Source organism: Balaenoptera physalus, assembly GCF_965194825.1.
Source record: "Balaenoptera physalus genome assembly, contig: HAP1_SCAFFOLD_2078, whole genome shotgun sequence".
NCBI classification, from domain to species: Eukaryota; Metazoa; Chordata; class Mammalia; order Artiodactyla; family Balaenopteridae; genus Balaenoptera; species Balaenoptera physalus.
In genome coordinates, this window is record NW_028124727.1 from 56933 (window position 1) to 79543 (window position 22611).

Consider the following 22611-nt stretch of genomic DNA (forward strand, 5'->3'; position numbering starts at 1 on the left):
GTCTGTTTTTTTAATATTAGTCATCCTAGTGGGTGTGAAATTGTATCTCATTGTGGTTGACTTGCATTTCTGTAATGACTAATGATGTTGAGCATCTTTTCATGTACTTATTGGACACCTGTCATCTTCTTTGGAGAAATGGCCATTCAAATCTTTTGCACATTTTTAAAAATTTGGGTGGTTTTTCTTTTTATTGTTAAGGTGAAAGAGTTTTTTATATATTCTGGATGCAAATCCTTTATCAAATATATCATTTAGAAATATTTTGCTCACACTGTGGGTTGTCTTTTCACTTTCTTGATAGTGTAAATGACTGTTTTCAACACAGTGATCCTTCTCTGATGAAATATTAGTCAGCCATAAAAAAGAATAAAATAATGCCATTCGTAGCAACATGGATGGACCTAGAGATTATCATACTAAGTGAAACAAGTCAGACAGAGAAAGACAAATATCATATGATGTCACTTATATGTGGAATCTAAAAAACAGTGCAAACAAACTTATTTACAAAACAGAAATGGACTCACTGACATAGAAAACAAACCTATGGTTACCAAAGGGGAAGGGGAGAGGGATAAATTGGGAGTACGGCATTTACAGATGCACACTACCACATATAAAATGGGTAAACAACAAGGATTTACTATATACAGGACAGGGAACTATATACAATATCTTGTAATAACCTATAATGGAAGAGAATTTTAAAAAAGGATATAGATATATATATACATATGTATAATCAAATCACTTTGCTGTACACCTGAAACTAATACAATATTATAAATCAACTATACTTCAATTTAAAAATTGTGGAAAAAGAACAACAGAAATACAAAAAAAAAAAAAGAAAAAAAAATTCCAGCATCTATGCTCTGAGTAGCTCATTATGAAGGAAGGAACTCATTTACAACATAATTGTTGGCAAATATTATATGAAAGAAAAATTTTAGTGGTTCTCTGGTAAAAGGCTTGCTTATAAAACTGGACGATGCAGAATGTGTGGCATCTGTTCCCTGCAGGAGAAGAGGTATGCCTTACTATAACACTGTACTTTTCTCATTGTGTGGAACCTACTCTCCTCTCAATAAAACAAACTCTGCTTGAAAATGATAGCCAGGGAAAAAAATAATGGAAGCATAGAACTGTTTTATATACTAATAAGTATTAAACTCCTGTTTTCAAATTTTATTCTTTGGCAATAAAATATATTCCTCTCACACAATCAGAGAAAGATTAAACTATTTTTTAATTAGAAAATATTTACATCGGCAAGAGCTTTTCCCCCTTATTGGAAAGCAGAATAAGAAAAAGAGTCTAGTGCGTTAACTGAGATAATTTTATTCCTTTAAAAAGTTTCAAGGTTGAGAGATCAAGATGGTGTAATAGAAGGATGTAGGGCACACCTCCTCCCACAGACACATCAAAAATACATCTACATGTGGAACAATTCCCACAGAGTACCTACTGAATGCTGGCAGAAGATCTCATACAACTAAAACTACAAGAAAAATAACTATTTAACCAGATAGGGTGAAAGAAAAAAAAAAAAAGGAATTAGGATGGTACCTGTGCCCCTGGGAGGGAGCTGTGAAAGAAGGCTTCCCTCACCCTGGGAACTCCCTTCACCAGTTGGGAGATCATTTGGGACATATAGGGAGCTTCAGAGGCTCACAGGAGAGTGCAGCAACTGGCTTATGGCAGGCAGAACAGAGACAGACCAGGACAGACGGTCCTGGACACCTCACTGCTCTCCCCAGCCCGAGATGTGCATCTGCTGGTGTGTGCAGGATCTTGGTGCTGAAACTCAGGCTTCAGTGGACAGACCTGGGGAGAGGACTGGGGTTGGCTGCAGGGAGATGGCTCGAAGGAGCTGGAGTGTGGTCCAGGTCGCAACTGGGGGTGTGCTCAGGACAGAGCCCAGGTCTGCCATAGCAGCCCCATTGTTAACATGTGCAGGAAGTGAGGGGTAGGGCCCTGACAGAGCAGCCTCATTCTGTGTGTGCCTACAGCAGGCATGGCTCTGCCTATACAAGCTCTGGGAGCATGCAAGTGCCAGTGGGTTGCCAACACGCAGAGGTGGGGCTGAAGTCTGAGCTGATCCCTGGGTCCATGTGACTTTGAAGCAGGGCTAAAATCTGCAGAGCCATATCCCGACAGCTGTATGACATTGGTGATTTACACCGCCAGGGCCTTTGTAAACTTAGCACCTATTGGACATCCAAGTGGATTACTGGTGCTCCCATGGCTAGGGTGGGTCTAGTGTTAGCAGCTGCAGGCTTTGCAAGTCTAAGCATGCAGAGGTGCAGCTGGGGTATGGGCTGATTCCGTAGCACCAAGGGGTAGAACTATGGTGGGTTGCAGTGCCTGACCAACATATTTGTGCTGGTGGCTTTGTGAGCACGGAGCCTAAGGGACATCCAGGTTGGTTGCCAGAATTCCCACAGCTGAGGTGGGACCAAGGGCAGTATACTTTGTGAGCATGCATGGGTGATAGGCAACCCTAGAGAGCACACTTCCAGGTGGAAAGCTCTTATGAAGGAATACTCAGTGGCTCCTCTTGCAGTGGAAGTACTCCAGTACCACCGACCTCAAACTGCAGCTCAGAAACAGATCTGAGAGCTAATACTTCAACAAATAAGGAGCACACCCTGCCCCTGCTGTGACAACCACAGAGCAAAGAGGAGGCCCCACTCAACATCCAGTGCAGGCTGTCGTCACCACAACACCAATCAAGCCCCCTATGAAGGAGACAACACTCAGCACACACTGAGGAAAGATGTGGAAGGCATCCATACTAAAAACAGTCTTCACACCAAAAATATAAGACTCATGCAGGTTACACAGGGATGCTCCCACACCCTCAAGAACACAGTAGGTAAATTCAGAGTCAGAGAAATATAAGAAAAATGAAGAAGCAGAGGAACCAGTCTCAATTAAAAGAACAAGAGAAATCCCCAGAAAGAACAAACAGTGAAACAGACCTCTCCAGCCTACTGGATCACAAGTTCAAAATGGAGGTAATAAAAATACTGAAGGAATTAAGAAAGTCTATAGATAGAAATGCAGATCACGGTAACAAGGAGCTAGAAACTATAAAGAGGAGTCAAGAAAAATTAGAAAATTCATCTGCTGAGACAAAAGCCAAGCTAAAGGCAATAAATAGCAAACTAGATAATATAGAACAATGAATAAGTGATCTGGAAGATAAAATAATGGAAATCACCCAATGAGAACAGCTGACAGAAAGACAAATGAAAAAAAAAAAATGAAAGCATTGTGAGACCTATGGGACAATATAAAGCAAGCCAATCTATGCATAATAGTGATCCCAGAAGGAGAAGAAAGAGAAAAGGGGATCAAAAATGTATTTGCAAAAATTATGGCTGAAAACTTCCCAAACCTAAAGAAGGAAACAGATATCCAGGTACAGGAAGCACAGAGGGTCCAAAACAAGATGAATCCAAACAAACCTACACCAAGACATATTATAATTAAAATGGCAAAAGTTGAAGGTAAAGAGAAGATTCTAAAGGCAGCAAGAGAAAAACAAAGAGTTAGTCACAAGGGAATCCCCTTAAGGCTATAAGCTGATTTCTCTACAGAACCATTGCAAGAGAGAAGTGGCAAGATATATTCAAAGTCCTGAAAGGGAAAAACCTGCAACCTAGGATACTCTGCCCAGCAAGATTATCATTTAGAATAGAAGGAGAGATAAAGAATTTCTCAGACAAGCAAAAACTAAAAGAAGGGGAATGTAAAAAAACAATCCCTTTAAAAATCGTATCCAAAAAAATAAAATACTTATGAATAAGCCTGACTGAGGAGGTGAAAACTTATATGCTGAGAACTATAAAACATTAATAAAGGAAACTGAAGATGATTTAAAGAAATGGAAAGATATCCCATGCTCTTGGACTGGAAGAATTAAAATAGTTAAAATGACCATACTACCCAAAGCAATCTACAGATTTAATGCAATCCCTATCAAATTACCCATGACATTTTTCACAGAACTGGAACAAATAATCCTAAAATTTATATGGAACCATAAAAGACCCAGAATTGCCAAAGCAATCCTGAGGAAAAAGAATGAAGTAGGAGGCATAACCCTCCCAGACTTCAGACAATACTACAAAGCTCCAGTAATCAAAACACCATGTTACTGGCACAAAAACAGACATATGGATCAATGGAGCAGAATAGAGAGCCCAGAAATAAACCCACACACCTATGGTCAATTAATCTTCGATAAAGAAGGCAAGAATATACAGTGGAGAAAAGAGTCTCTTCAGTAAGTGGTGCTGGGAAAGCTGGACAGCCGCATGTAAATCAACGAAGTTAGAACACATCCTCACACCATAACAAAAATAAACTCAAAATGACTTAAAGACTTAAATATAAGACAGGGCACTATAAAACTCCTAGAAGAGAACATAGGCAAAACATTCTCTGACATAAATCATAGCAATGTTTTCTTGGTCAGTCTCCCAAGGCAACAGAAATAAAAGCAAAATTAAACAAATGGGACCTAATCAAACTTATAAGCTTTGCACAGCAAAGGAAACCATAAACAAAATGAAAAGTCAACCTACACACTGGCAGAAAATATATGCAAATGATGCAACTGACAAGGGATTAATTTCCAAACTATACAAGCAGATCATACAACTCAACAGAAAAACAAACAACGCAATCAAAAAATGGACAGAAGACCTAAACAGACATTTCTCCAAAGTAGACATATAGACGGCCAACAGCACATGAAAAGACGTTCAACATCACTAATTATTAGAGAAATGCAAATCAAAATTACGAGATCTTACCTCACACCAGTCAGAATGGCCATCATCTTAAAAGTCTACAAATAACAAATGCTGGAGAGGGTGTGGAGAAAAGGGAATCTTCCTACACTGTTGGTGGGAAAGTAAATTGGTGCAGCCACTATGGAGAACAGTATGGAGGTTCCTTAAAAAACTAAAAATAGAGTTACCATATGATCCAGCAATCCCACTACTAGGTATATATCCAGAAAAGATGAAAACACTAATGTGGAAAGATACACTCACCCCAGTGATCATAGCAGCACTATTTACAACAGCCAAGAAACGGAGGAAACGGAAGTGTCCACTGATGGATGAATGGATAAAGAAGATGTGGTATATATATATATATATATATATATATACACATATATACACACACACATACACACACACACATACATACACACACACAGATACACAATGGAATATTACTCAGCCATTAAAAAGAATGAAATAATGCCATTTATAGCAACATGGATGGACCTAGAAATGATCATACTAAGTGAAGTAAGCCCAACAGAGAAATACAAATATCATATATCACTTATATGTGGAATCTAAAATATGATACAAATGAACTTATTTTCAAAACAGAAATGGACTCACTGACATAGAAAACAAACATATGGTTACCAAAGGGGAAAGGGGGTGGAAGAGGGATAAAGCAGGAGTTTGGGATTAGCAGATACAAACTACTATATATAAAATAGATAAACAACAAGGATTTATTGTATAGCACAGGGAACTATATCTTGTAATCACCTATAATGGAAAAGACTATGAAAAAGAATATATATATATATATATATATATATATATATATATATATATATATATATATATATATATATGTAACTGAATCACTTTGTTACACACCAGGAACTAACACAACATTGTAAATCAACTGTACATCATTAAAAATAAAATAAATTTAATTTTAAAAACTTTCAAATATAGCATTGATCCAATACCTACACTGAGTTGAAAAACATCTTCTACCTCTCATATCCCTGAGCTAAAAATATATTTTCCCTCCATGGGTAGTTTTCCATTGTTTGTTTCAGTTAAGGGAATGTTCTTCCTCCTGCTAAAAATCAATATTTGCTATCAATATAATTGAAGAATCATTCAAACATTCAAAGTTTAATATGTTCATAAGGGTAAATGATATTTATTAATATTTATTTTTAAATGCTTATTTTGTTGGACAGAAATGAGAGTTATCTAATAGTTAAATTTACAAACATCTGAAATTCACTATTAATTTATTTAGCTTTCAAAGTGTTTTCCCCTAGTATCTTAAAGTCATTACAGGGCCATCTGAAGTACTTTTTACATTTTATCCAAATAATTCCTATGTACATTTACTTTAAAAAATAAATACATACTGGGAGTCAGAAGACCTGAGTTCTATTTTTGATGTCACTGTGATCTCTAGAAGATAGTAAACTGCTGGTTTAATTTTTCATCTTTTGAGGATGCTATATGAATGATTAAAATTGGCTTTGAACTTTTCTCTGCTGATGTCACCAGAATTACAGTAAAGCAAGAATTTTTTTTTTTTATTTTGCTTTGGGTTTTTTTGATTTTGGTTTTTGTCTTTAACCACTGTTCACTACTGGGTTATGGAGAAGACATAGTCTACAACAAAAATCCTCATATAAGAGTCTTCTCAGTCAAGTCACCACTTCAGTTATTACCCTGCCCTAGATAACGTCAGAAAGATGAGAGCTTTACAAAAACACGGGCTCTGTCAACCTCCACCCTCTCCTTTGTCAAGAATTTCAGAGTGCATGCAGAACTGACAAGCTCACCTGGAGTTCACAAAGCTAAATTCTGGGAAGGACTCACTAGGAATTATTATGACACCTGGGGAACAAAATTTCCTATCACCTGGTGGTCTAGATAATATCACTCTGCTGGGATGTCTCCAAGGGCAACAGTTATAAAGCTCTGGATAATCAGGTAACAATTAGACACTCTGAAATTCTGCCAGAGCTAGCTTCTACTGGAAGAAGAAGAAAATTTAATTTCAATAGAAATTTTTTTTTGCACTTCAAACGAACCAAGCAAATATTTACTTGTTACTAACTCTGTGCCAGGAACCAGGCCAGGTGTGGGGACATAAAGAATGATGGTATAGTCTTTACCCAAAGGAGATCATATTATAATTGAGAGACTAATGGAAAACAAATATTGATAAAGCTGTTTTATTCCTATCTACATTTGGAACCAATATAGGTGGAGAAATTAATTCTCACAGGCAACTGAAGAGTGTAGATGTTATAGTTTAGAAGGTAGGATGGACCAAATCATGAAGAAAGTGGAACGTCACATCAATAATCATCAATAGGAACAGTCATTTGAATTTTAAAAGAATGACTTGGATGGAAGCATGGAAAATGGAGTGAGATGGAGGAGAGACACCAGGGGCAGGGAGATCAATGGCAGGGCTTAATGACCAATTGGACACAGGAGGTGAAGAAGGGAGAGGAATTTAATAAAACTGGGACTTTTCTGATAACCTATATAAAATAGCATATTTTGTCATTCACTATCCCTTTACTCTGCTTTATTTTTTTTCCCATAGAGCTTGACACTAACACACACACATGCACACGTGCGTGCACACACACCCCCCTGTGTGTTTTACCTAGTGCCCATTTCACCAGTACAATATAAGATTCATAAGGAAAGGGATTTCGCTGTGTTTACTGTTATATCCCCAGTGCCGACCACCAAAACCTACTTATGAAAGGATGAATTAAATGGCTAACTTAAGAGAATAAGTGACTTGCAATATCATCAACTAGGATAGGAAATATAGAAGGAATGGCAGGTTTGTGAGACTTGTGACAGATTCAGTTTGAGGCATGATGATTTTGAGGTGGAACTTCGAGGTAGAATATATGGTCTGGAACTTGATAGAGAAGATGGGGCTACAGATTGATAGTTGGAGGTCATGGGTGCTCGGGTATCAGTAAAAGAACAAATTTCTAACTGAGGAGACGTGATGTACTGTGTGTGGATCTCAGAGTTTTGTGTGACTTCTGGCCGTCAGAACTATCATCTTAATTATCTGCCTCTGGTTCACAGAATTTGTAGGTATGCTTTACAGATGTAAAGGCCATTGGGAATGCTGTTCCTGTGGCCACACCTAACACATACCTGCCTGGCTATCCCTGTCTACTCTGTCATTGACTCCAGTTTACTTTGGAGGTGACAACTTATATATATTTTCAATTCTTTGGACAGATTTAATATGGTTGGCTGAGCATGTCTGCTCTCTTCCCATAAGCCACTTGAAATAACTGCTCCATTCCCTAAACACAAAACACACACAAACACACACACATGCGTGTGATAAACCTAGAAACTAACAATGAATACAACAGGAATAAGTAATTTGAAAGCTCATAAAAGATGTAATGGCAATGAAGATGTTCTACAGTTCAGTATTTAAGACTATTTGGCAGGCAGTCATGACATTCCTTATTATTGAGTGTCAACTAGTAGAGGTCATATATTTTTGTTCTTTAAAACAGCAAGGGCATGATGGCCTGTAATAAGTATAACCCATGTCATCTCCCTTCTCATTTCCCAATGTCACTTTAATTAAAAATTACCTGGATGAGATAAGACAGCTCTCAATTTGACTGCCATTCTGCATGTATCTTGAGTTCTCACACTTTTCACAGCAATTTGATGTTTCACATGTTTCATGCGAAAAATAAACTATAGTATAATTTACTCCATTGGTTTTTAAGCAAATCTGAAGGATACAGTGTAGTAACAAGCATTAACAGTTGGATACAGAGTATATCAAATGTAATATTTGTTATAGGCTAAGACTCATCTGTCAAGGTTCAAATTGGATGAATTATATTATTCAGTTATTAAATACTTTCATTACATTTCATTTAAAATGTAATTATTGTTTCTATGACTTTCAAAATATACTTTCCCAATGACCTTCATTCAGGATTGTGCTCCTTTCAGGAAATGTTGTGACTTTAGGATAGCCACCTCTGTACTTAGATAGAACAGTAGTAGTTCTGAATCAGACACCTCTGACTGTCTTAACTGACTCCTTCCTTCAAAAGACATGGCTGAACTCCTAGACTGTGCCCCCTCCAGCACCACTTTTGCTGCATTTGTCAGACTGGCTGAAGTCTGAGTTAAAGGTCCAGGCTTGGAGTCTCACATGCTGTTTCCCTCCCTAACTTCTGGGTTTGGATGAAATGCTACACCATGCAGAATGGAATCTAGCCTCCTGAGTGGCCACTGAAAGGCTTGATGACACCACACGTGTAATATGGTGAGTTAGCTTTCCATGGGGGTGAACCTTGACTTACAGGAAATAGGAGGCGGGGATGGGGGGTGGGAAGTCAGGCAGGTAGCATCTTCCTACCATGGAATAGTCTGAGATGGAATTCTTTCTTGCAGCCCTTCTGGAAGAGTCCAATGTGCCAAGCAATGACCAGCCTTTTCTTTATCTTTTTTTGAAGTTTTGTATGAAGTGGTAGCCAGCCTGGTAACACATTATATCACTTTGCCTTGGTTATTTTTCCCCTCACACTCACTGTTTTCAATTTTCACCTCCTGTTATGCGCTGAATTGTGTCCCCTGCCCCAGTCTAAAATTCATAGGTTGAAGCCCTATGACCAATGTGACTGTATTTAGAGACAGGGCCTTTAGGGAGATAAGTAAGGTTAAATGAGATTATAAGGGTGGGTCCCTAATCCAATAAGGTTGGTGGCCTTTTATGATGAGGAAGAACAGAGCAGCCAAGATGGCAAAATAGAAAAACCCTGAGCTTACTTCCTCTCACAAGCACACAAAAATCACAACTATCTGCAGAACAATCATCGATGCAAAAGCCCACCAGAAAAGATCTTCTACAATTAAAGACATAAAGAAGGAACCACGGGACTTCCCTGGTGGTGCAGTGGTTAAGAATCCACCTGCCAGTGCAGGGGACACAGGTCCAAGCCCTGGTCCAGGAAGATCCCAGATGCCGTGGAGCAACTAAGCCCGTGCGCCACAACTACTGAGCCTGCGCTCTAGAGCCCATGAGCCACAACTACTGAAGCCCGCACACCTAGAGCCTGTGCTCCACAACAAGAGAAGCCACCGCAATGAGAAGCCCGCACACTGCAATGAAGAGTAGCCCCTGCTTGCTGTGACTAGAGGAAGCCCGTGCACAGCAACGAAGACCCAATGCAGCCAAAAATAAATACATAAAACAAAGAAATTTAAAAAAAAAGAAGAAGGAACCACAACGACACAGGTAGGAGGGGTGGACTCACGATATAATTAAATCTCATTCCCTCTGTGTGGGCAACTCACAAACTGGAGAATAATAATATTGCAGAGGTTCTTCAATGGAAGTGAGAGTTCTGAGCCCCATGTCAAGCTCCCCGTGTCAGGTTCAGCACCAGGAAGAGGAGCCCCCAGAGCATTTGGCTTTGAAGGCCAGGGGGGCTTAATTGCAGGAGCCCCACAGGACTGGGGGAAATAGAGACTTCACTCTTAAAGGGGGCATGCAAAATCCCATATGCACTGGGACCCCGGGCTAGGTAATTTGATAGAAGCCTGGGCCAGACCTACCTGCTGGTCTTGGAGAGTTTTCTAGAGAGGCAGGGAGCAGCTATGGCTCACCCTGGGGGCATAGACACTGGTGGCAGACATACTGGGGGACACTCAAACACCTGAACACTGCTGTTGGTGGCTACCATCTTGGTTCATTAATGCCAAGACCTGGCCCCACCCAACAGCCTATAGGCACAAGTGCTGGGACACCTCAGGCCAAATAACTAACTGGGTGGGGACACAGCACTAACCATCAGCAGATAGGCTGCCTAAAGACTTCCTGAGCCCACAGCCATCTCTAGAAATACCCTTAGACATGACCCTGCCCACCAGTGGGCCAAGATCCAACTCCACCCACCAGTGGGCAGGCACTGGCCTTCCTACCAGCAAGCCTGCACTAGCCTCTAGACCAGCTTCACTCAGAGGGCAGACACCAGCAGCAGAAAACTATGATCCCACAGCCTGCAGACTGAGCCTACCAGCAGCAAGCCAGAGCCTACCCTGGAACCAGCTGAACCCCGGCCCTGCCCATTAGCAGGTCAGTGCAATCTCTGGAACATCCTGGACCCCATACACAACTGTGTCAGGAAATTTCCCCCTCCCAACAATCTGAAACAAGCTCTGGGATCCCTAGGCCTGCAGCCAGATTCCAGGAACCAGATCTGCCTGCAAGTAGTTTGGCACTAACTGCAGGATCTGGCTTCACCTGCAAGTGGGTGGGCAACCACCCCAGTCTTTTGGACCCTGACTCTGCCCACCACTGAGCCAACACTAGCCCTGGGGCCACCTAGGGTTCTGCAACCAGCTGCCTTGTAACCAGGCACCACTAAACAGCAGCCAACAGCATCCACAGAAGGCAGGGCCTGGCAACCAACTGGACTAGGGGCCAACCAAACCTACCAGACCGCCCACATAGTCAGCCTAACACAACAGAAGGACCCATGCAGCCCTCTTAGGGGGAACCACCAAGCATATAGCTTGGGTAATGAGATGGGAGTGCACTGCTGGGATGCATAGGACATCTCCTATAAAAGGCCACTTCTCCAAGGTTGAGAAACGTGACTAATCTACCACATATATAAAATACAAATAGCAACTCAGAAAAAATGAGGTGACAGAGGACTATGTTTCAGACAAAGGAATAAGATAAAACCTCAGAAGAAGAACCAAGTGAAGTGGAGATAGGCAATCTACCTGAGAAAGAGTTCAGAGTAATGGGCCCACAGAGCCTACATAGGGAGCACTCCGAGAGCATATAGCTCTGGTGACCAGAGGGGAGTGCACTGCTGAAATGCATAGGACATCTCCTACAAATGGCCACTCATCAAGATTGGGAAAAGTAACCAACCTATAGAAATAAAAACAGAGAATTAGGCAAAATGAGGCAACAGAGAAATATGTTCCAAACAAAGGAATAAGATAAAACCCCAGAAGAAGAACTAAGAGAAATGGAGCTAGGTAATCAACACAATAAAAAGTTCAAAAGTACTGATCATAAAGATGTTCGAGGGACTTCCCTGGTGGTCCAGTGGTTAAAACTCCACACTTCCACTGCAAAGTGCGCATGTTCAATCCCTAGTCAGGGAACTAAGATCCCACATGCTGCATGGCATAGGCAAAAAAACAAAAAAACAAAAAAACAGAAAGATGCTCAAAGAACTTGGGAGAAGAATAAACAAATACAGTGAGAAGTTTAACAAAAAGGAAAAATAAAGAAAGATGAAATGGAGCTTAAGAATACAATAAGTGAAATAAAAACTACACTAGAAAGAATGAACAGTAGATTAGATGATACAGAGGAATGGATCAACAAACTAAAAGAGAGAGTAGTTGAAATCACTCGAACTGAACAGAAAAAAAGAAAAATGAATAAAAAGAGATGACGACAGCTTAAGAGACCTCTGGTACAATATCAGGCATACTAACATTCATATTATAGGGGTCCCAGAAGGAGAAGAGAGAGAAAGGGGCAGATAACATATTTGAAGACATAACAGCTGAAAACTTCCCTAACCTGGGAAAGGAAACAGACGTTCGGGTCCAGAAATCACAGAGTCCCAAACAGGATCAACTGACAGAGGACCATACTAAGATACATTGTAATTAAAACGGCAGAAATTAAAGAGAGAATATTAAAAATAGCAAGAGAAAAAACAACAAATTACATACAAGGGAACTCCCCTAAGACTATCAACTGACTTTTCAGCAGAAACTCTGCAGGCCAGAAGGGAGTGATATGATATATTTAAAGTGATGAAACAAAAAACCTATGACCAAGAATACTCTACCCCTCAAGGCTATCATTCAGATTTGAAAGGGAGATCAAAAGTTTTACAAACAAGCAAAAGCTAAAAGAGTTCATCACCTTGAAACAGCCTTACAAGAAATGTTAAAGGAACTTCTCTAAGCAGGAAAGAAAAGGCCACAACTAGAAACATGAAAATTATGAAAGGAAAAATCTCATTGGTAATGACAAATGTACAGTAGTGGTAGTAAATCAATTACTTATAAAGCTAGTAGGAACGTTAAAAGACAAAAGTAGTAAAATCATCTATATCCACAATAAGTAGTTAAGGAATACACAAAACAAAAGGATGTAAAACATGATGTCAAAAACAGTAAACATGAGGACTGGGAGTAAAAATCCCAGGTTTTAAAAATGTGTTTGAACTTGAGAGATTGGCAACTTAAAACAATCAGGTAAATATATAGATTGCTATATATAAACCTCATGGTAACCACAAATCAAAAATCTATAATAATACACACACCAAAAAAAGGGGAAGAAATCCAAACATAACTCTAAAGATAGTCATCAAATCACAAGGAAAGAGAGCAAAAGAAGAAGAAAGGAACAAAAAAGAACTACAAAAATAACCCCCGTACAATTAACAAAATTGCAATAAGTACATACCTATCAATAATCACTTTACATGTAAATGGACTAAATGCTCCAATCAAAAGGCAGAGTGGGGCTTCCCTGGTGGCGCAGTGGTTGAGAATCTGCCTGCCAATGCAGGGGACACAGGTTCGAGCCCTGGTCTGGGAAGATCCCACATGCCGTGGAGCAACTAGGTCCATGAGCCACAATTACTGAGCCTGCGTGTCTGGAGCCTGTGCTCTGCAACAAGAGAGGCCGCGAAAGTGAGAGGCCTGCGCACCGCGATGAAGAGTGGCCCCCACTTGCCGTAACTAGAGAAAGCCCTCGCACAGAAACAAAGACCCAACACAGCCATAAATAAATAAATAAATTAATTAAATTTAAAAATAAAAGAGTGGCTGAATAGATACAAAACAAGACGCAAATATATGCTCTCTACAAGAGATCTAAAGACACACACGAACTGAAAGTGAGGGAATGAAAAAAGCTATTTCATGCAAATGGAAACAAAAAGGAAGCCAGGGTGTAGCAATACTTATTTCAGACAAGATAGATCATAACAAGAGACAAAGAAGGGCATTACAGAATGATAAGGGGATCAATCTAAGAAGAAAATATGATAATTTTAAATATATATGCACCCAACATAAGAGTACCTAAATACATAAACCAAATATTAACAGACATAAAAAGAGAAATTGACAATAACACAGTAATAATGGGGGAATTTAAAACCCTGCTTACATCAATGGACAGATCATCTAGATAAAAAATCAATAAGGAAACACTGACCTAAAACAGCACATTAGACAAAGTGAACTTAACAAGTATACATAGAACATTCCATCCAAAAGCAGCAGAATACACATTCTTTTCAAGTGTCCATGTAATGTTCTCCAGGATAGGTCATATTGTAGGCCACAAAACAAGTCTCAGTAAGTTTAAAAAGATTGACATCCTATCAAGCAACTTTTCTGACCACAACACTGTGAGACTAGAAATCAACTTCAAGAAAAAAGACTGCAAAAGACATAAACATGTGGAGGCTAAATAATACGCTACTAAACAACCAACTTGTCACTGAAGAAACTGAAGATGACACAAACTGATGGAAAGATATATCATGCTCATGGATTGGGAGAATTAATATTGTTAAAAATGACCATACTACCCAAGGCAATCTACAGATTCAATGCAATCCCTATCAAAATACTAATGGCATTTTTCACAGAACTAGAACAAATAATTTAAAAAAATTTCTGGAAACACAAAAGACTCCAAATAGCCAAAACAATATTGAGAAAGAAGAACAAAGCTGGAGAGATCACAATCTCTGGTTTTAAACTATACTACAAAGCTCCAGTAATCCAAACAGCATGGTACTGGCACAAAAACAGACATATAAATTAGTAGAAAAGAAAAGACAGCCCAGAAATGAACCCACAGTTATATGGGCAATTAATCTACAACAAAGGAGGAAAGAATATACAATGGGGAAAAGACAGTTTCTTCAATAAATGGTGTTGGGAAAATTGGTCAGTTACATGCAAAAGAAGCAAACTGGACAACTCACACCATGCACAAAAATAAACTCAAATGCATTAAAGATATAAATGTAAGACCTGTAACCATAAAACTTCTAAAAGTGGGCTTCCCTGGTGGCGCAGTGGTTGAGAGTCTGCCTGCCAATGCAGGGGACACGGGTTCGGGCCCTGGTCTGGGAAGATCCCACATGCCGCTGAGCGGCTGGGCCCGTGGGCCACAGCTACTGAGCCTGCGCGTCTGGAGCCTGTGCTCCGCAACAGGAGAGGCCGCAATAATGAGAGGCCCACGCACCGCGATGAAGAGTGGCCCCCACTTGCCGCAACTAGAGAAAGCCCTCGCACAGAAACGAAGACCCAACACAGCCATAAATAAATAAATAAATAAATAAAGTGTATAACTTTAAAAAAAAAAAACTTCTAAAAGAAAAAGTAAGAAGTATACTCTTTGACATTGGTCTTAGTAATATTGTTTTTGAATATGTCTCCACAGGCAAGGGAAACAAAAGCAAAAATAAACAAATGGGACTACATCAAATTAAAAACTTTTCACATAAGGAAACTATCAACTAAATGAAAAGGCCGCCTACTAAATGGGAGAAGATACTTGCAAATGACATACAGTAAGTCCCCTACATACAAGCCTTCAAGTTTTGAACTTTCAAAGGTGTGAATGTGCGTTCCATCAACATCAGGCATGAGTGAAACTGCAGCTTGCCCTCAGTCTTCTACTGCTGACGATCCTTCAGCTCTACCCTCTCCCACCTCCTCCCCCTCTTCCAGTCAGTAACTCTTCTTGCCTGTTCCCTCGATGCCAGCTGTTGTACTGTACTACTGTACTTTTCAAGGAAACATACTGTAAGATTAAAAATGTTTTCTTTATTTTTTTTGTTTGTTTTTTATGTATTATTTGTGTGAAAGGTACTATAAACCTATTATAGTACAGTACTATATAGCCGATTGTGTTAGTTGGGTACCTAGGCTAATTTTGCTGGACTTACGAACAAATTGGGCTTATGAATGCACTCTCAGAAAGGAACTTGTTTGTAAGCAGGGGACTTACTGTAGCTGATAAGGGGTTGATATCCAAAATATACAAAGAATTCATACAACTCAACATCAAAAAAACAACCCAATTAAAAAATGGACAGAGGATCTGAATAGACATTTTTCCAAAGAAAATATGCAGATGGCCAACAGACACATGAAAAGATGCTCAACATCACTAATCATCAGGGAAATGCAAACCAAAATCACAATGAAATATCCCCTTTATATCTGTCAGAATGACTATTATCAGAAAGACAACAAGTAACAAGTATTGGCAAGGATTGGAAAAAAGAACCCTTGTGCACTGTTGGTAGGAATGTAAATTGGTGTAGCCACTATGGAAAACATTATGGAAATTGCTCAAAAAATTAAAAATAGAACTACCATATGATCCAGTAATTCCACTTCTGGATATTTATCCAAAGCAAATAAAAACAGTAATTAGAAAAGATATATGCAACCCTATGTTCATAGCAGCATCATTTACAATAGCTAAGATATGGAAGCAACCTAAGTGCCCATCAACAGATGAATGGATACACACATACACACACACACACACACACACACACACAGTGGAATATTACTCAGCCATAAAAAGAATGAAACCTTGCCATTTGTGATAACATGGATGGTCTAGAGGGTATTATGCTAAGTGAAATAAGTCAGAGAAAGACAAATTATGATATCACTTACATGTGGAATCTAAAAAACAAAACAAATGAACAAACATAACAGAGTCATAGATACAGAGAACAAACATGTCGTTGCCAAGGGGAGGAGTTGAGGGGGAGATAAGACATAGGTGAGGGGGACTGAGGTACACATTTCTAGTTACAAAATAAATGAGTCATGGGTATGAAATGTACAGTGTGGGGAAAATAGTAAACAATTATGTAATATCTTTGTATGGTGACAGATGGTAACTAGACTTATCGTGGTGATCAATTTGAAATGTATAGAAATATTGATTCACTATGTTATATATCAGGAATTAACATAGTGTTGTAGGTCAATTATACTTCAAAAGCAAACAAACAGACTCATGGAAAAAGAGATCAGATTTGTGGTTACTAGAGGCACGGGTGTGGGTGGGGTATTGGGTGAAGGCAGTCAAAAGTTACAAAACTTCCAGTCCTAAGATAAATAAGTACTAGAGATGTAATGTACAACGTGATAAAGATAATTAACACTGCTGTACTATACATATCAAAGTTGTTAAGAGAGTAATCCTAAGAGTTCTCATCATAAGGAAAAAAATGTTTTTTTCCCTATTTCTTTAATTTTGTGTTTATATGAGATGATGGATACTCATTAAACTTACCATGATAATCATTTCATGATGTATGTAAGTCAAATCACTATGCTGGACACCTAAACTTATACAGTACTCTATGTCATTTATATCTCAATACAACTGGAAAAAAATTAAATTCTAAAAAACTTGTTTGTATTAGTCAATATTGTGTAGGTTAGCATTCTCGAAGTGTGGTCTGGGGACATTTTCCGTGGGTCTATGAGGTCAGTTTCAAAATCAATGATTAAATGCTAAAATGTTATTTGCCTTTTTCATTCTCAATCTCTTATGAGTGTATTGTGGAGTTTTCCAGAATGTGATACTGCAGCTCTTTGAATGCAGAAGCAGACCCCAAAATCCAGCTTTATTCTGCTTAGCCAGACATTAAAGAGATTTGTAAAAACTGAAACAGTGCTACTCTTCTCACAGCTATTTTTTTGTTCTAGAAAATATATTTTTCATTAAGATATTACTATGCTAATGTATAATGGATTCATTTACATATTTTTAAAATTTCTCAGTTTTAATATCTAAAACAGTAAATATCAATATATAGAACCCACATAAACAAAAGCCCACTGAGGTCCTGTTTTAAAATGTTGGCTTTATTATTACTTAGGTATGGTTAGGTCAATAGACCAGGAGATGACTGTCACTAAAGGGAAGTCTGTTCCCAAGAGTAGGAGGCCTGCCATGTCACACAGGGCCGCACAGGGCCACCCGGGAAGCACTAGTCAGTCAGAAGGTTGAAGGAGTGAGGGGAAAGCATGGGTGAGAGCCTTATTGTGGTTTTCGCAGAAAGGAACAGGCAAGGCAGGGTAAGCAGGTTTAGGGTTGGCTAGTTTGAATAATTTCAGCAGGCTCTTAGGTGTAGGGGCTGTCCTAGGGTTTCCTGGATCTGGCCCTGAGGTGACCAGGACAGGTGAGCACAGGCATACCTCGGAGATACTGCTGGTTTGGTTCCAGACTATTGCAATAAAGCAAATGGGGCAATAAGGCAAGTCACACGAATTTTTTGGTTTCCAGTACATATAAACATTATGTTTACACTATGCTGTAGTCTATTAAGTGTGCAATAGCATTATGTCTAAGAAAACAATGTACATATCTTAATTAAAAACTAATGCTGCTGGAAAAATGGCACCAATAGACTTGCTCAATGCAGGTTTTTCACAAGTCTTCAATCTGTAAAAAATGCAGTATCTGTGAAGTGCAGTAAAACAACATATCGCTGTATTGGCCCAAAGTATAAGAGCCCTGTGAGAGCTGGGTAAAGGGGGTGGTAATGGGGGCGGAGGGGTATGGTTTTGGATTGGTTAGCTTGCACATGAAAGGTATATTCACAAGGGGGGAGTTTGTCATCTCTAGGAATTAGCTAGTCCTCAAAGGAGCAGTCTCTCCTGCACTAGCAAGGTCCCAGCTGCCAGAGCATTGAGAAGACAGAAAGTAAAGAAACACAGTCAATACAGGTCCTTAATAGTTTTTAAGAGTGTAAAGAGTGTAGAGATGTTCAGAGACCAAAGAGTTTGAGGACTTCTTGGCTAGGTTATGCACAGTAAAAAAGAAGCCCCAAATCTCAACGTCTTACAGCAAAGAGGGTTGTTCGTTGCTCAAGTGAAGTCTTCACACTTCTGATAGGGGGCATACAGTCATCCCTGGGGATCCTTGGGGGATCTGTTCCAGGACCCCCAAAGGATATCAAGCTCTACGGGTGCTCAAGTCCCTTGTATTAAATGGTGTGGTACAGTCGGCCTTCTGTATCCGAGGATATGGAACCCACAGATGCAGAGGGCCTCCTATACAAAGAATAACAGAACATTTTAAAAAAAGTCATAATTTCAGAACAAAAAATCATTTAAATTGAATTACTTTAGTTTAATGAGAAACTCCCTATATTATCCTTATTTGCTCAACTTTTTATCATGAATTAGTGAGATTTCATCACTACTTAGGAAGAGTTCAGGGACTGGTGCTTGGAAATTTCTGACATCTAGGACAATTATGGATGGAAATGACATGAAGGAGAGGAAAGACCTTACCTTGTTTATATGCTGAAAGGACCCAGCAGAGAGGGGGAAGGCTGAACATACTGGAAAAAGAGACACCTGAGAGAACTCCTGGAGGGGGTGCAAGAGCAAAGGAGGGAGCGGTCTGAAAGAGGAGAGAGAGAGGAACCTCTCCTTCGAAAACTGGTTGGATAGGAGGAGAGGCTTCCCTTGAAGATAAGTTAGTTGAGGGAAGGAGGGAAGCTGCAAGAGTCCACCCCTAACGGCACTGATTTTGTCTATGAATCACAGGTGAGTTTACTGCTGGAGGTGAGCGGGGCAGGGAAGGTGGAGGGTTTAGGCCCATTGCAGGGCCTGGTGAAGGGAGCCGACGAAGCACAAACAACAGGAGATGAAGCAGAACCGAAGGCCCAGCTGAGTTTAGACCTTAAACCGTAACAGCATGAAACACACGGCAGCCTACCTTTCCTAACTCAGCTTCCTAACCCTGGCATTGAGTAGAGGTGGGGTTGGGGTGGGTGTAGGGAACTGATGTTTACTGAAAGGCTGTGTAGGGTGATGGTTAAGGGCACGGCCTTTGAAGTCAGCTGGCCTGAGTCAAAATCCTGTCACTTTCCTATTCAGTAAAATGGGGCCAATAATAGTCTTGTGGTGTTGTTTTACGTGGGTAACAGTGGTTTTGTGGAGTTGTTTCGAGGGCTAAATGACTATATATATGCTGTGGATTTTCTTTCCACATCCCTGCTTCTGGGGGTTAAGGGACCCACCTAGGTTTCCTGATTAGGTGAGTGTAGGACTCTTGAAAAGGGACCGTTGGGCTGCACCCCGCAGGCTTGTAAGCCCAGTGTTTGCCCAGCTTGAAGACCGTAGAAGGACCCCAGAATCAGTGACGGAGACATCAATGGTGTTCATGGATAGGAGGATCTTACCTGTGGGAAGCGAGGTCCGGGCGTGACTCCCCACCCTGTGGGGCAGACAGCGGCCGTCTTCACTACCACGGGGAGAGGGAGGTTACCAGTTACAGGGGGAATTGACGTCAGCGTGGCTCATCGGTTACCAGGGAAACCAGCATGGGAGCCTGCCCCTCACCGCCCCTTTGATGAGCCAGCAAGGTGCGGACGTTCTGATCTAATGAGCGTTCCCAGCTGGGCCGGGGCGAGCATGCAGCCATGTACTGAGGAGGGAAGGTCAGTCAGGTGAGTAGGGGTCGGTGAGGCAGGGACTGGTCAGGCAGGGGACGCACAGCGAGCAAGGGAGCCGCCATCGTGGGGGGCTGACCATACAGGGACAACCCAGCTCCTCCGCCCTCCCTGCCCGTTTCCTTTGAGGCCCCTCCTCCGTGGTCCCCATGATCCTTTCTGCTTGTGGTGGGGAACGGAAGGCAGGTATACCTGGTTCTCCCCTGTTTTGTTTCCAAAGTATACTTTGGCATAATCTCTAGGCCCTACTTTCTTCAGGCCTTTAGTTTTATATCTCAGTTACCTGTTTTAGAAGTAAACTACACCCCGCCTCTCATTTGTGTTTTACTCTAATAATCCTAGCCTACCTATTCATCCACTTGCCCTCCAGAGAAGGACCTCTGGATCGCAGGGGGAGGTCACATATGTGGAAGAGGCAAAAGATAAAGGCATAAAAATATGTTTTAGGACATCTCTTCTTACCTACTAACTCCCTTAATTCTCCTGTGGGTAGATGTCTTCATCCCCCGAAAATACCCACCGCCGATGCTCAGAGGGGTCAGTAATGTGGGCAGAGTTACTTACGCAGCTGTTTACTGTCAGAGCAATAAAACAATTCTACGCCTGTGCTCTTCCACTTGGCGCTCTGCCCTGCCTCAAACCAAGGGCTGCACTGGTCCCGTGGCGGCCTGAGGGCTGGAGGCCTCGGAGGACTGGGGTGAGGGAGGCGTAGGTGCTGGTGGGAGACTAAAGAGCCTAGGCGAGAAGAGAAAGAGGGGCTCTATGCGCAGAGAAGCGGGGGCTGATGAACAGGGAGAGAAGGAAGACGCGGAGGAGCTGGAATCGCAGTGAAAGGGATGAGCAGGTGGGGAGGGGAAAGGAGGGATGACTTGTGGAACAATGGGAGGTGAAGCTGACGGTTTTACGGGGTTCACTTCCAGGTGATGACGAGTAGCCACAGGACTACTGAAGAGAAGCTGAACACCACTGGTGTGGAGGACACGAAGAAGCGTGAGTTCCAGCTGCTTGAGTGAAAGTTGAAAAACAGATCTGATGTCAGAGTCCTTTACAGATGCTTGAGGAGTGAGCTTGTGGTTGAAAACAGAGCAGGCAGGGGCCCGGGTAGCAGAGGCCCGGAGCTGGTGCAAGGCACGAGCCTCCCGGGAAGAGGGGCTGCAGAGGTAGAAAGAACCCTGGTTTTTAACTGTAGCACGTGGCAGTTCTCATCCATGACTCTGCATGGTCCTCCCAGCAATCCCATGAGATGCATACGGGGCAGGAAATAGACCTTCTCCGCGAAAACCAGCTGCGAAGCATCGGCACTGGGACGCAGACCACGTCTCCTGACTTGATCCACGCTGTCTGTAGTTTCCCATGAGAGTCCTGATCCTCTGCGTACTATTCACAGTAGGAGATCAACCTCTTAGAGAGAAAACTTATAGTCTCTACATAGAAATGAAAGAACTTTTCTCTAAGTTTTCTTCACCCCAGACTCTATGTTAAAAATCTTCAGGCTGTAAATTGTGAGAAAGAGCTGTTGGACTGTCAGGAATTGGTGCAGGTGAGGTTCTTATGGTGCCATCTAGTGTCCGTGATTGGACTTACAAAACTTTGGCTATAAGTATTCTGAAAAATAATTTATTTAAGGAAATAGCAAGTAACTGATTAATTTTGCAAAAGAATAGACATTAAAACACCTAATATTTTCCTCTCCCTGCCGGGAAGATTTATTAACCTGCCCTCTTGATCACCCCGAGAGTTAGACCAATGCAGTGAATTACTTCATTGCATAACACAGAAATTATGACCTAGTGAAGTCCAAGGTTACCTTATTTTCTTTTCACTATACCAGTTCATCCAAGACCTTAAAGATCATGAAGCTTGGTGCTAGAAGTGTCTGAGGCATTCAGGTCTTCATTCAGTAGAATGAGGTATACAGCAGTGCTTCACAAACTATAAAATGTTAAGCAGAAGTATTATATAGAGCTATTATTTCACACATACGATTCCATACCCTTGACACACCTCCCTTCTAAGCCTCATAACATATTTATAAGATAAGAGTTGCTATCTAGACTTTACATCTGAAGAAGCTGAGGCTCAGAGATGTTATATGACTTGCCCAAGGTCATAGAGCTAGTTTTCTCTTTGCTGTACTACATTGCCACTATGACACTGATATAAGGAATTAATATGAATTTATTCAGCAGAAATTTATTAATGCTCACTAGTACCAT

General features: G+C 40.8%; 1 long non-coding RNA gene across 11 annotated transcripts in view; it reads right to left on the reverse strand.

The window, feature by feature from the left end:
- The window catches only part of LOC309654127, a 37937-nt gene extending 15640 nt beyond the window's left edge, over window positions 1–22297 (reverse strand). For 3 of the 11 annotated variants that reach the window (XR_014259917.1, XR_014259918.1, XR_014259919.1), the window contains exons 1-2: window positions 20858–22137; window positions 20126–20370 (exon numbers count right to left, since the gene is read on the reverse strand). This is a non-coding gene — a long non-coding RNA (uncharacterized lncRNA). Of the gene's footprint in view, window positions 1–4829; window positions 5184–18778; window positions 18838–20125; window positions 20371–20857; window positions 22139–22202 lie in introns of those variants that run through there. The other 8 variants (XR_014259914.1, XR_014259915.1, XR_014259913.1 and 5 more) reach the window with 8 other exon arrangements.
- Between the last annotated feature and the right edge of the window lie 314 nt (window positions 22298–22611).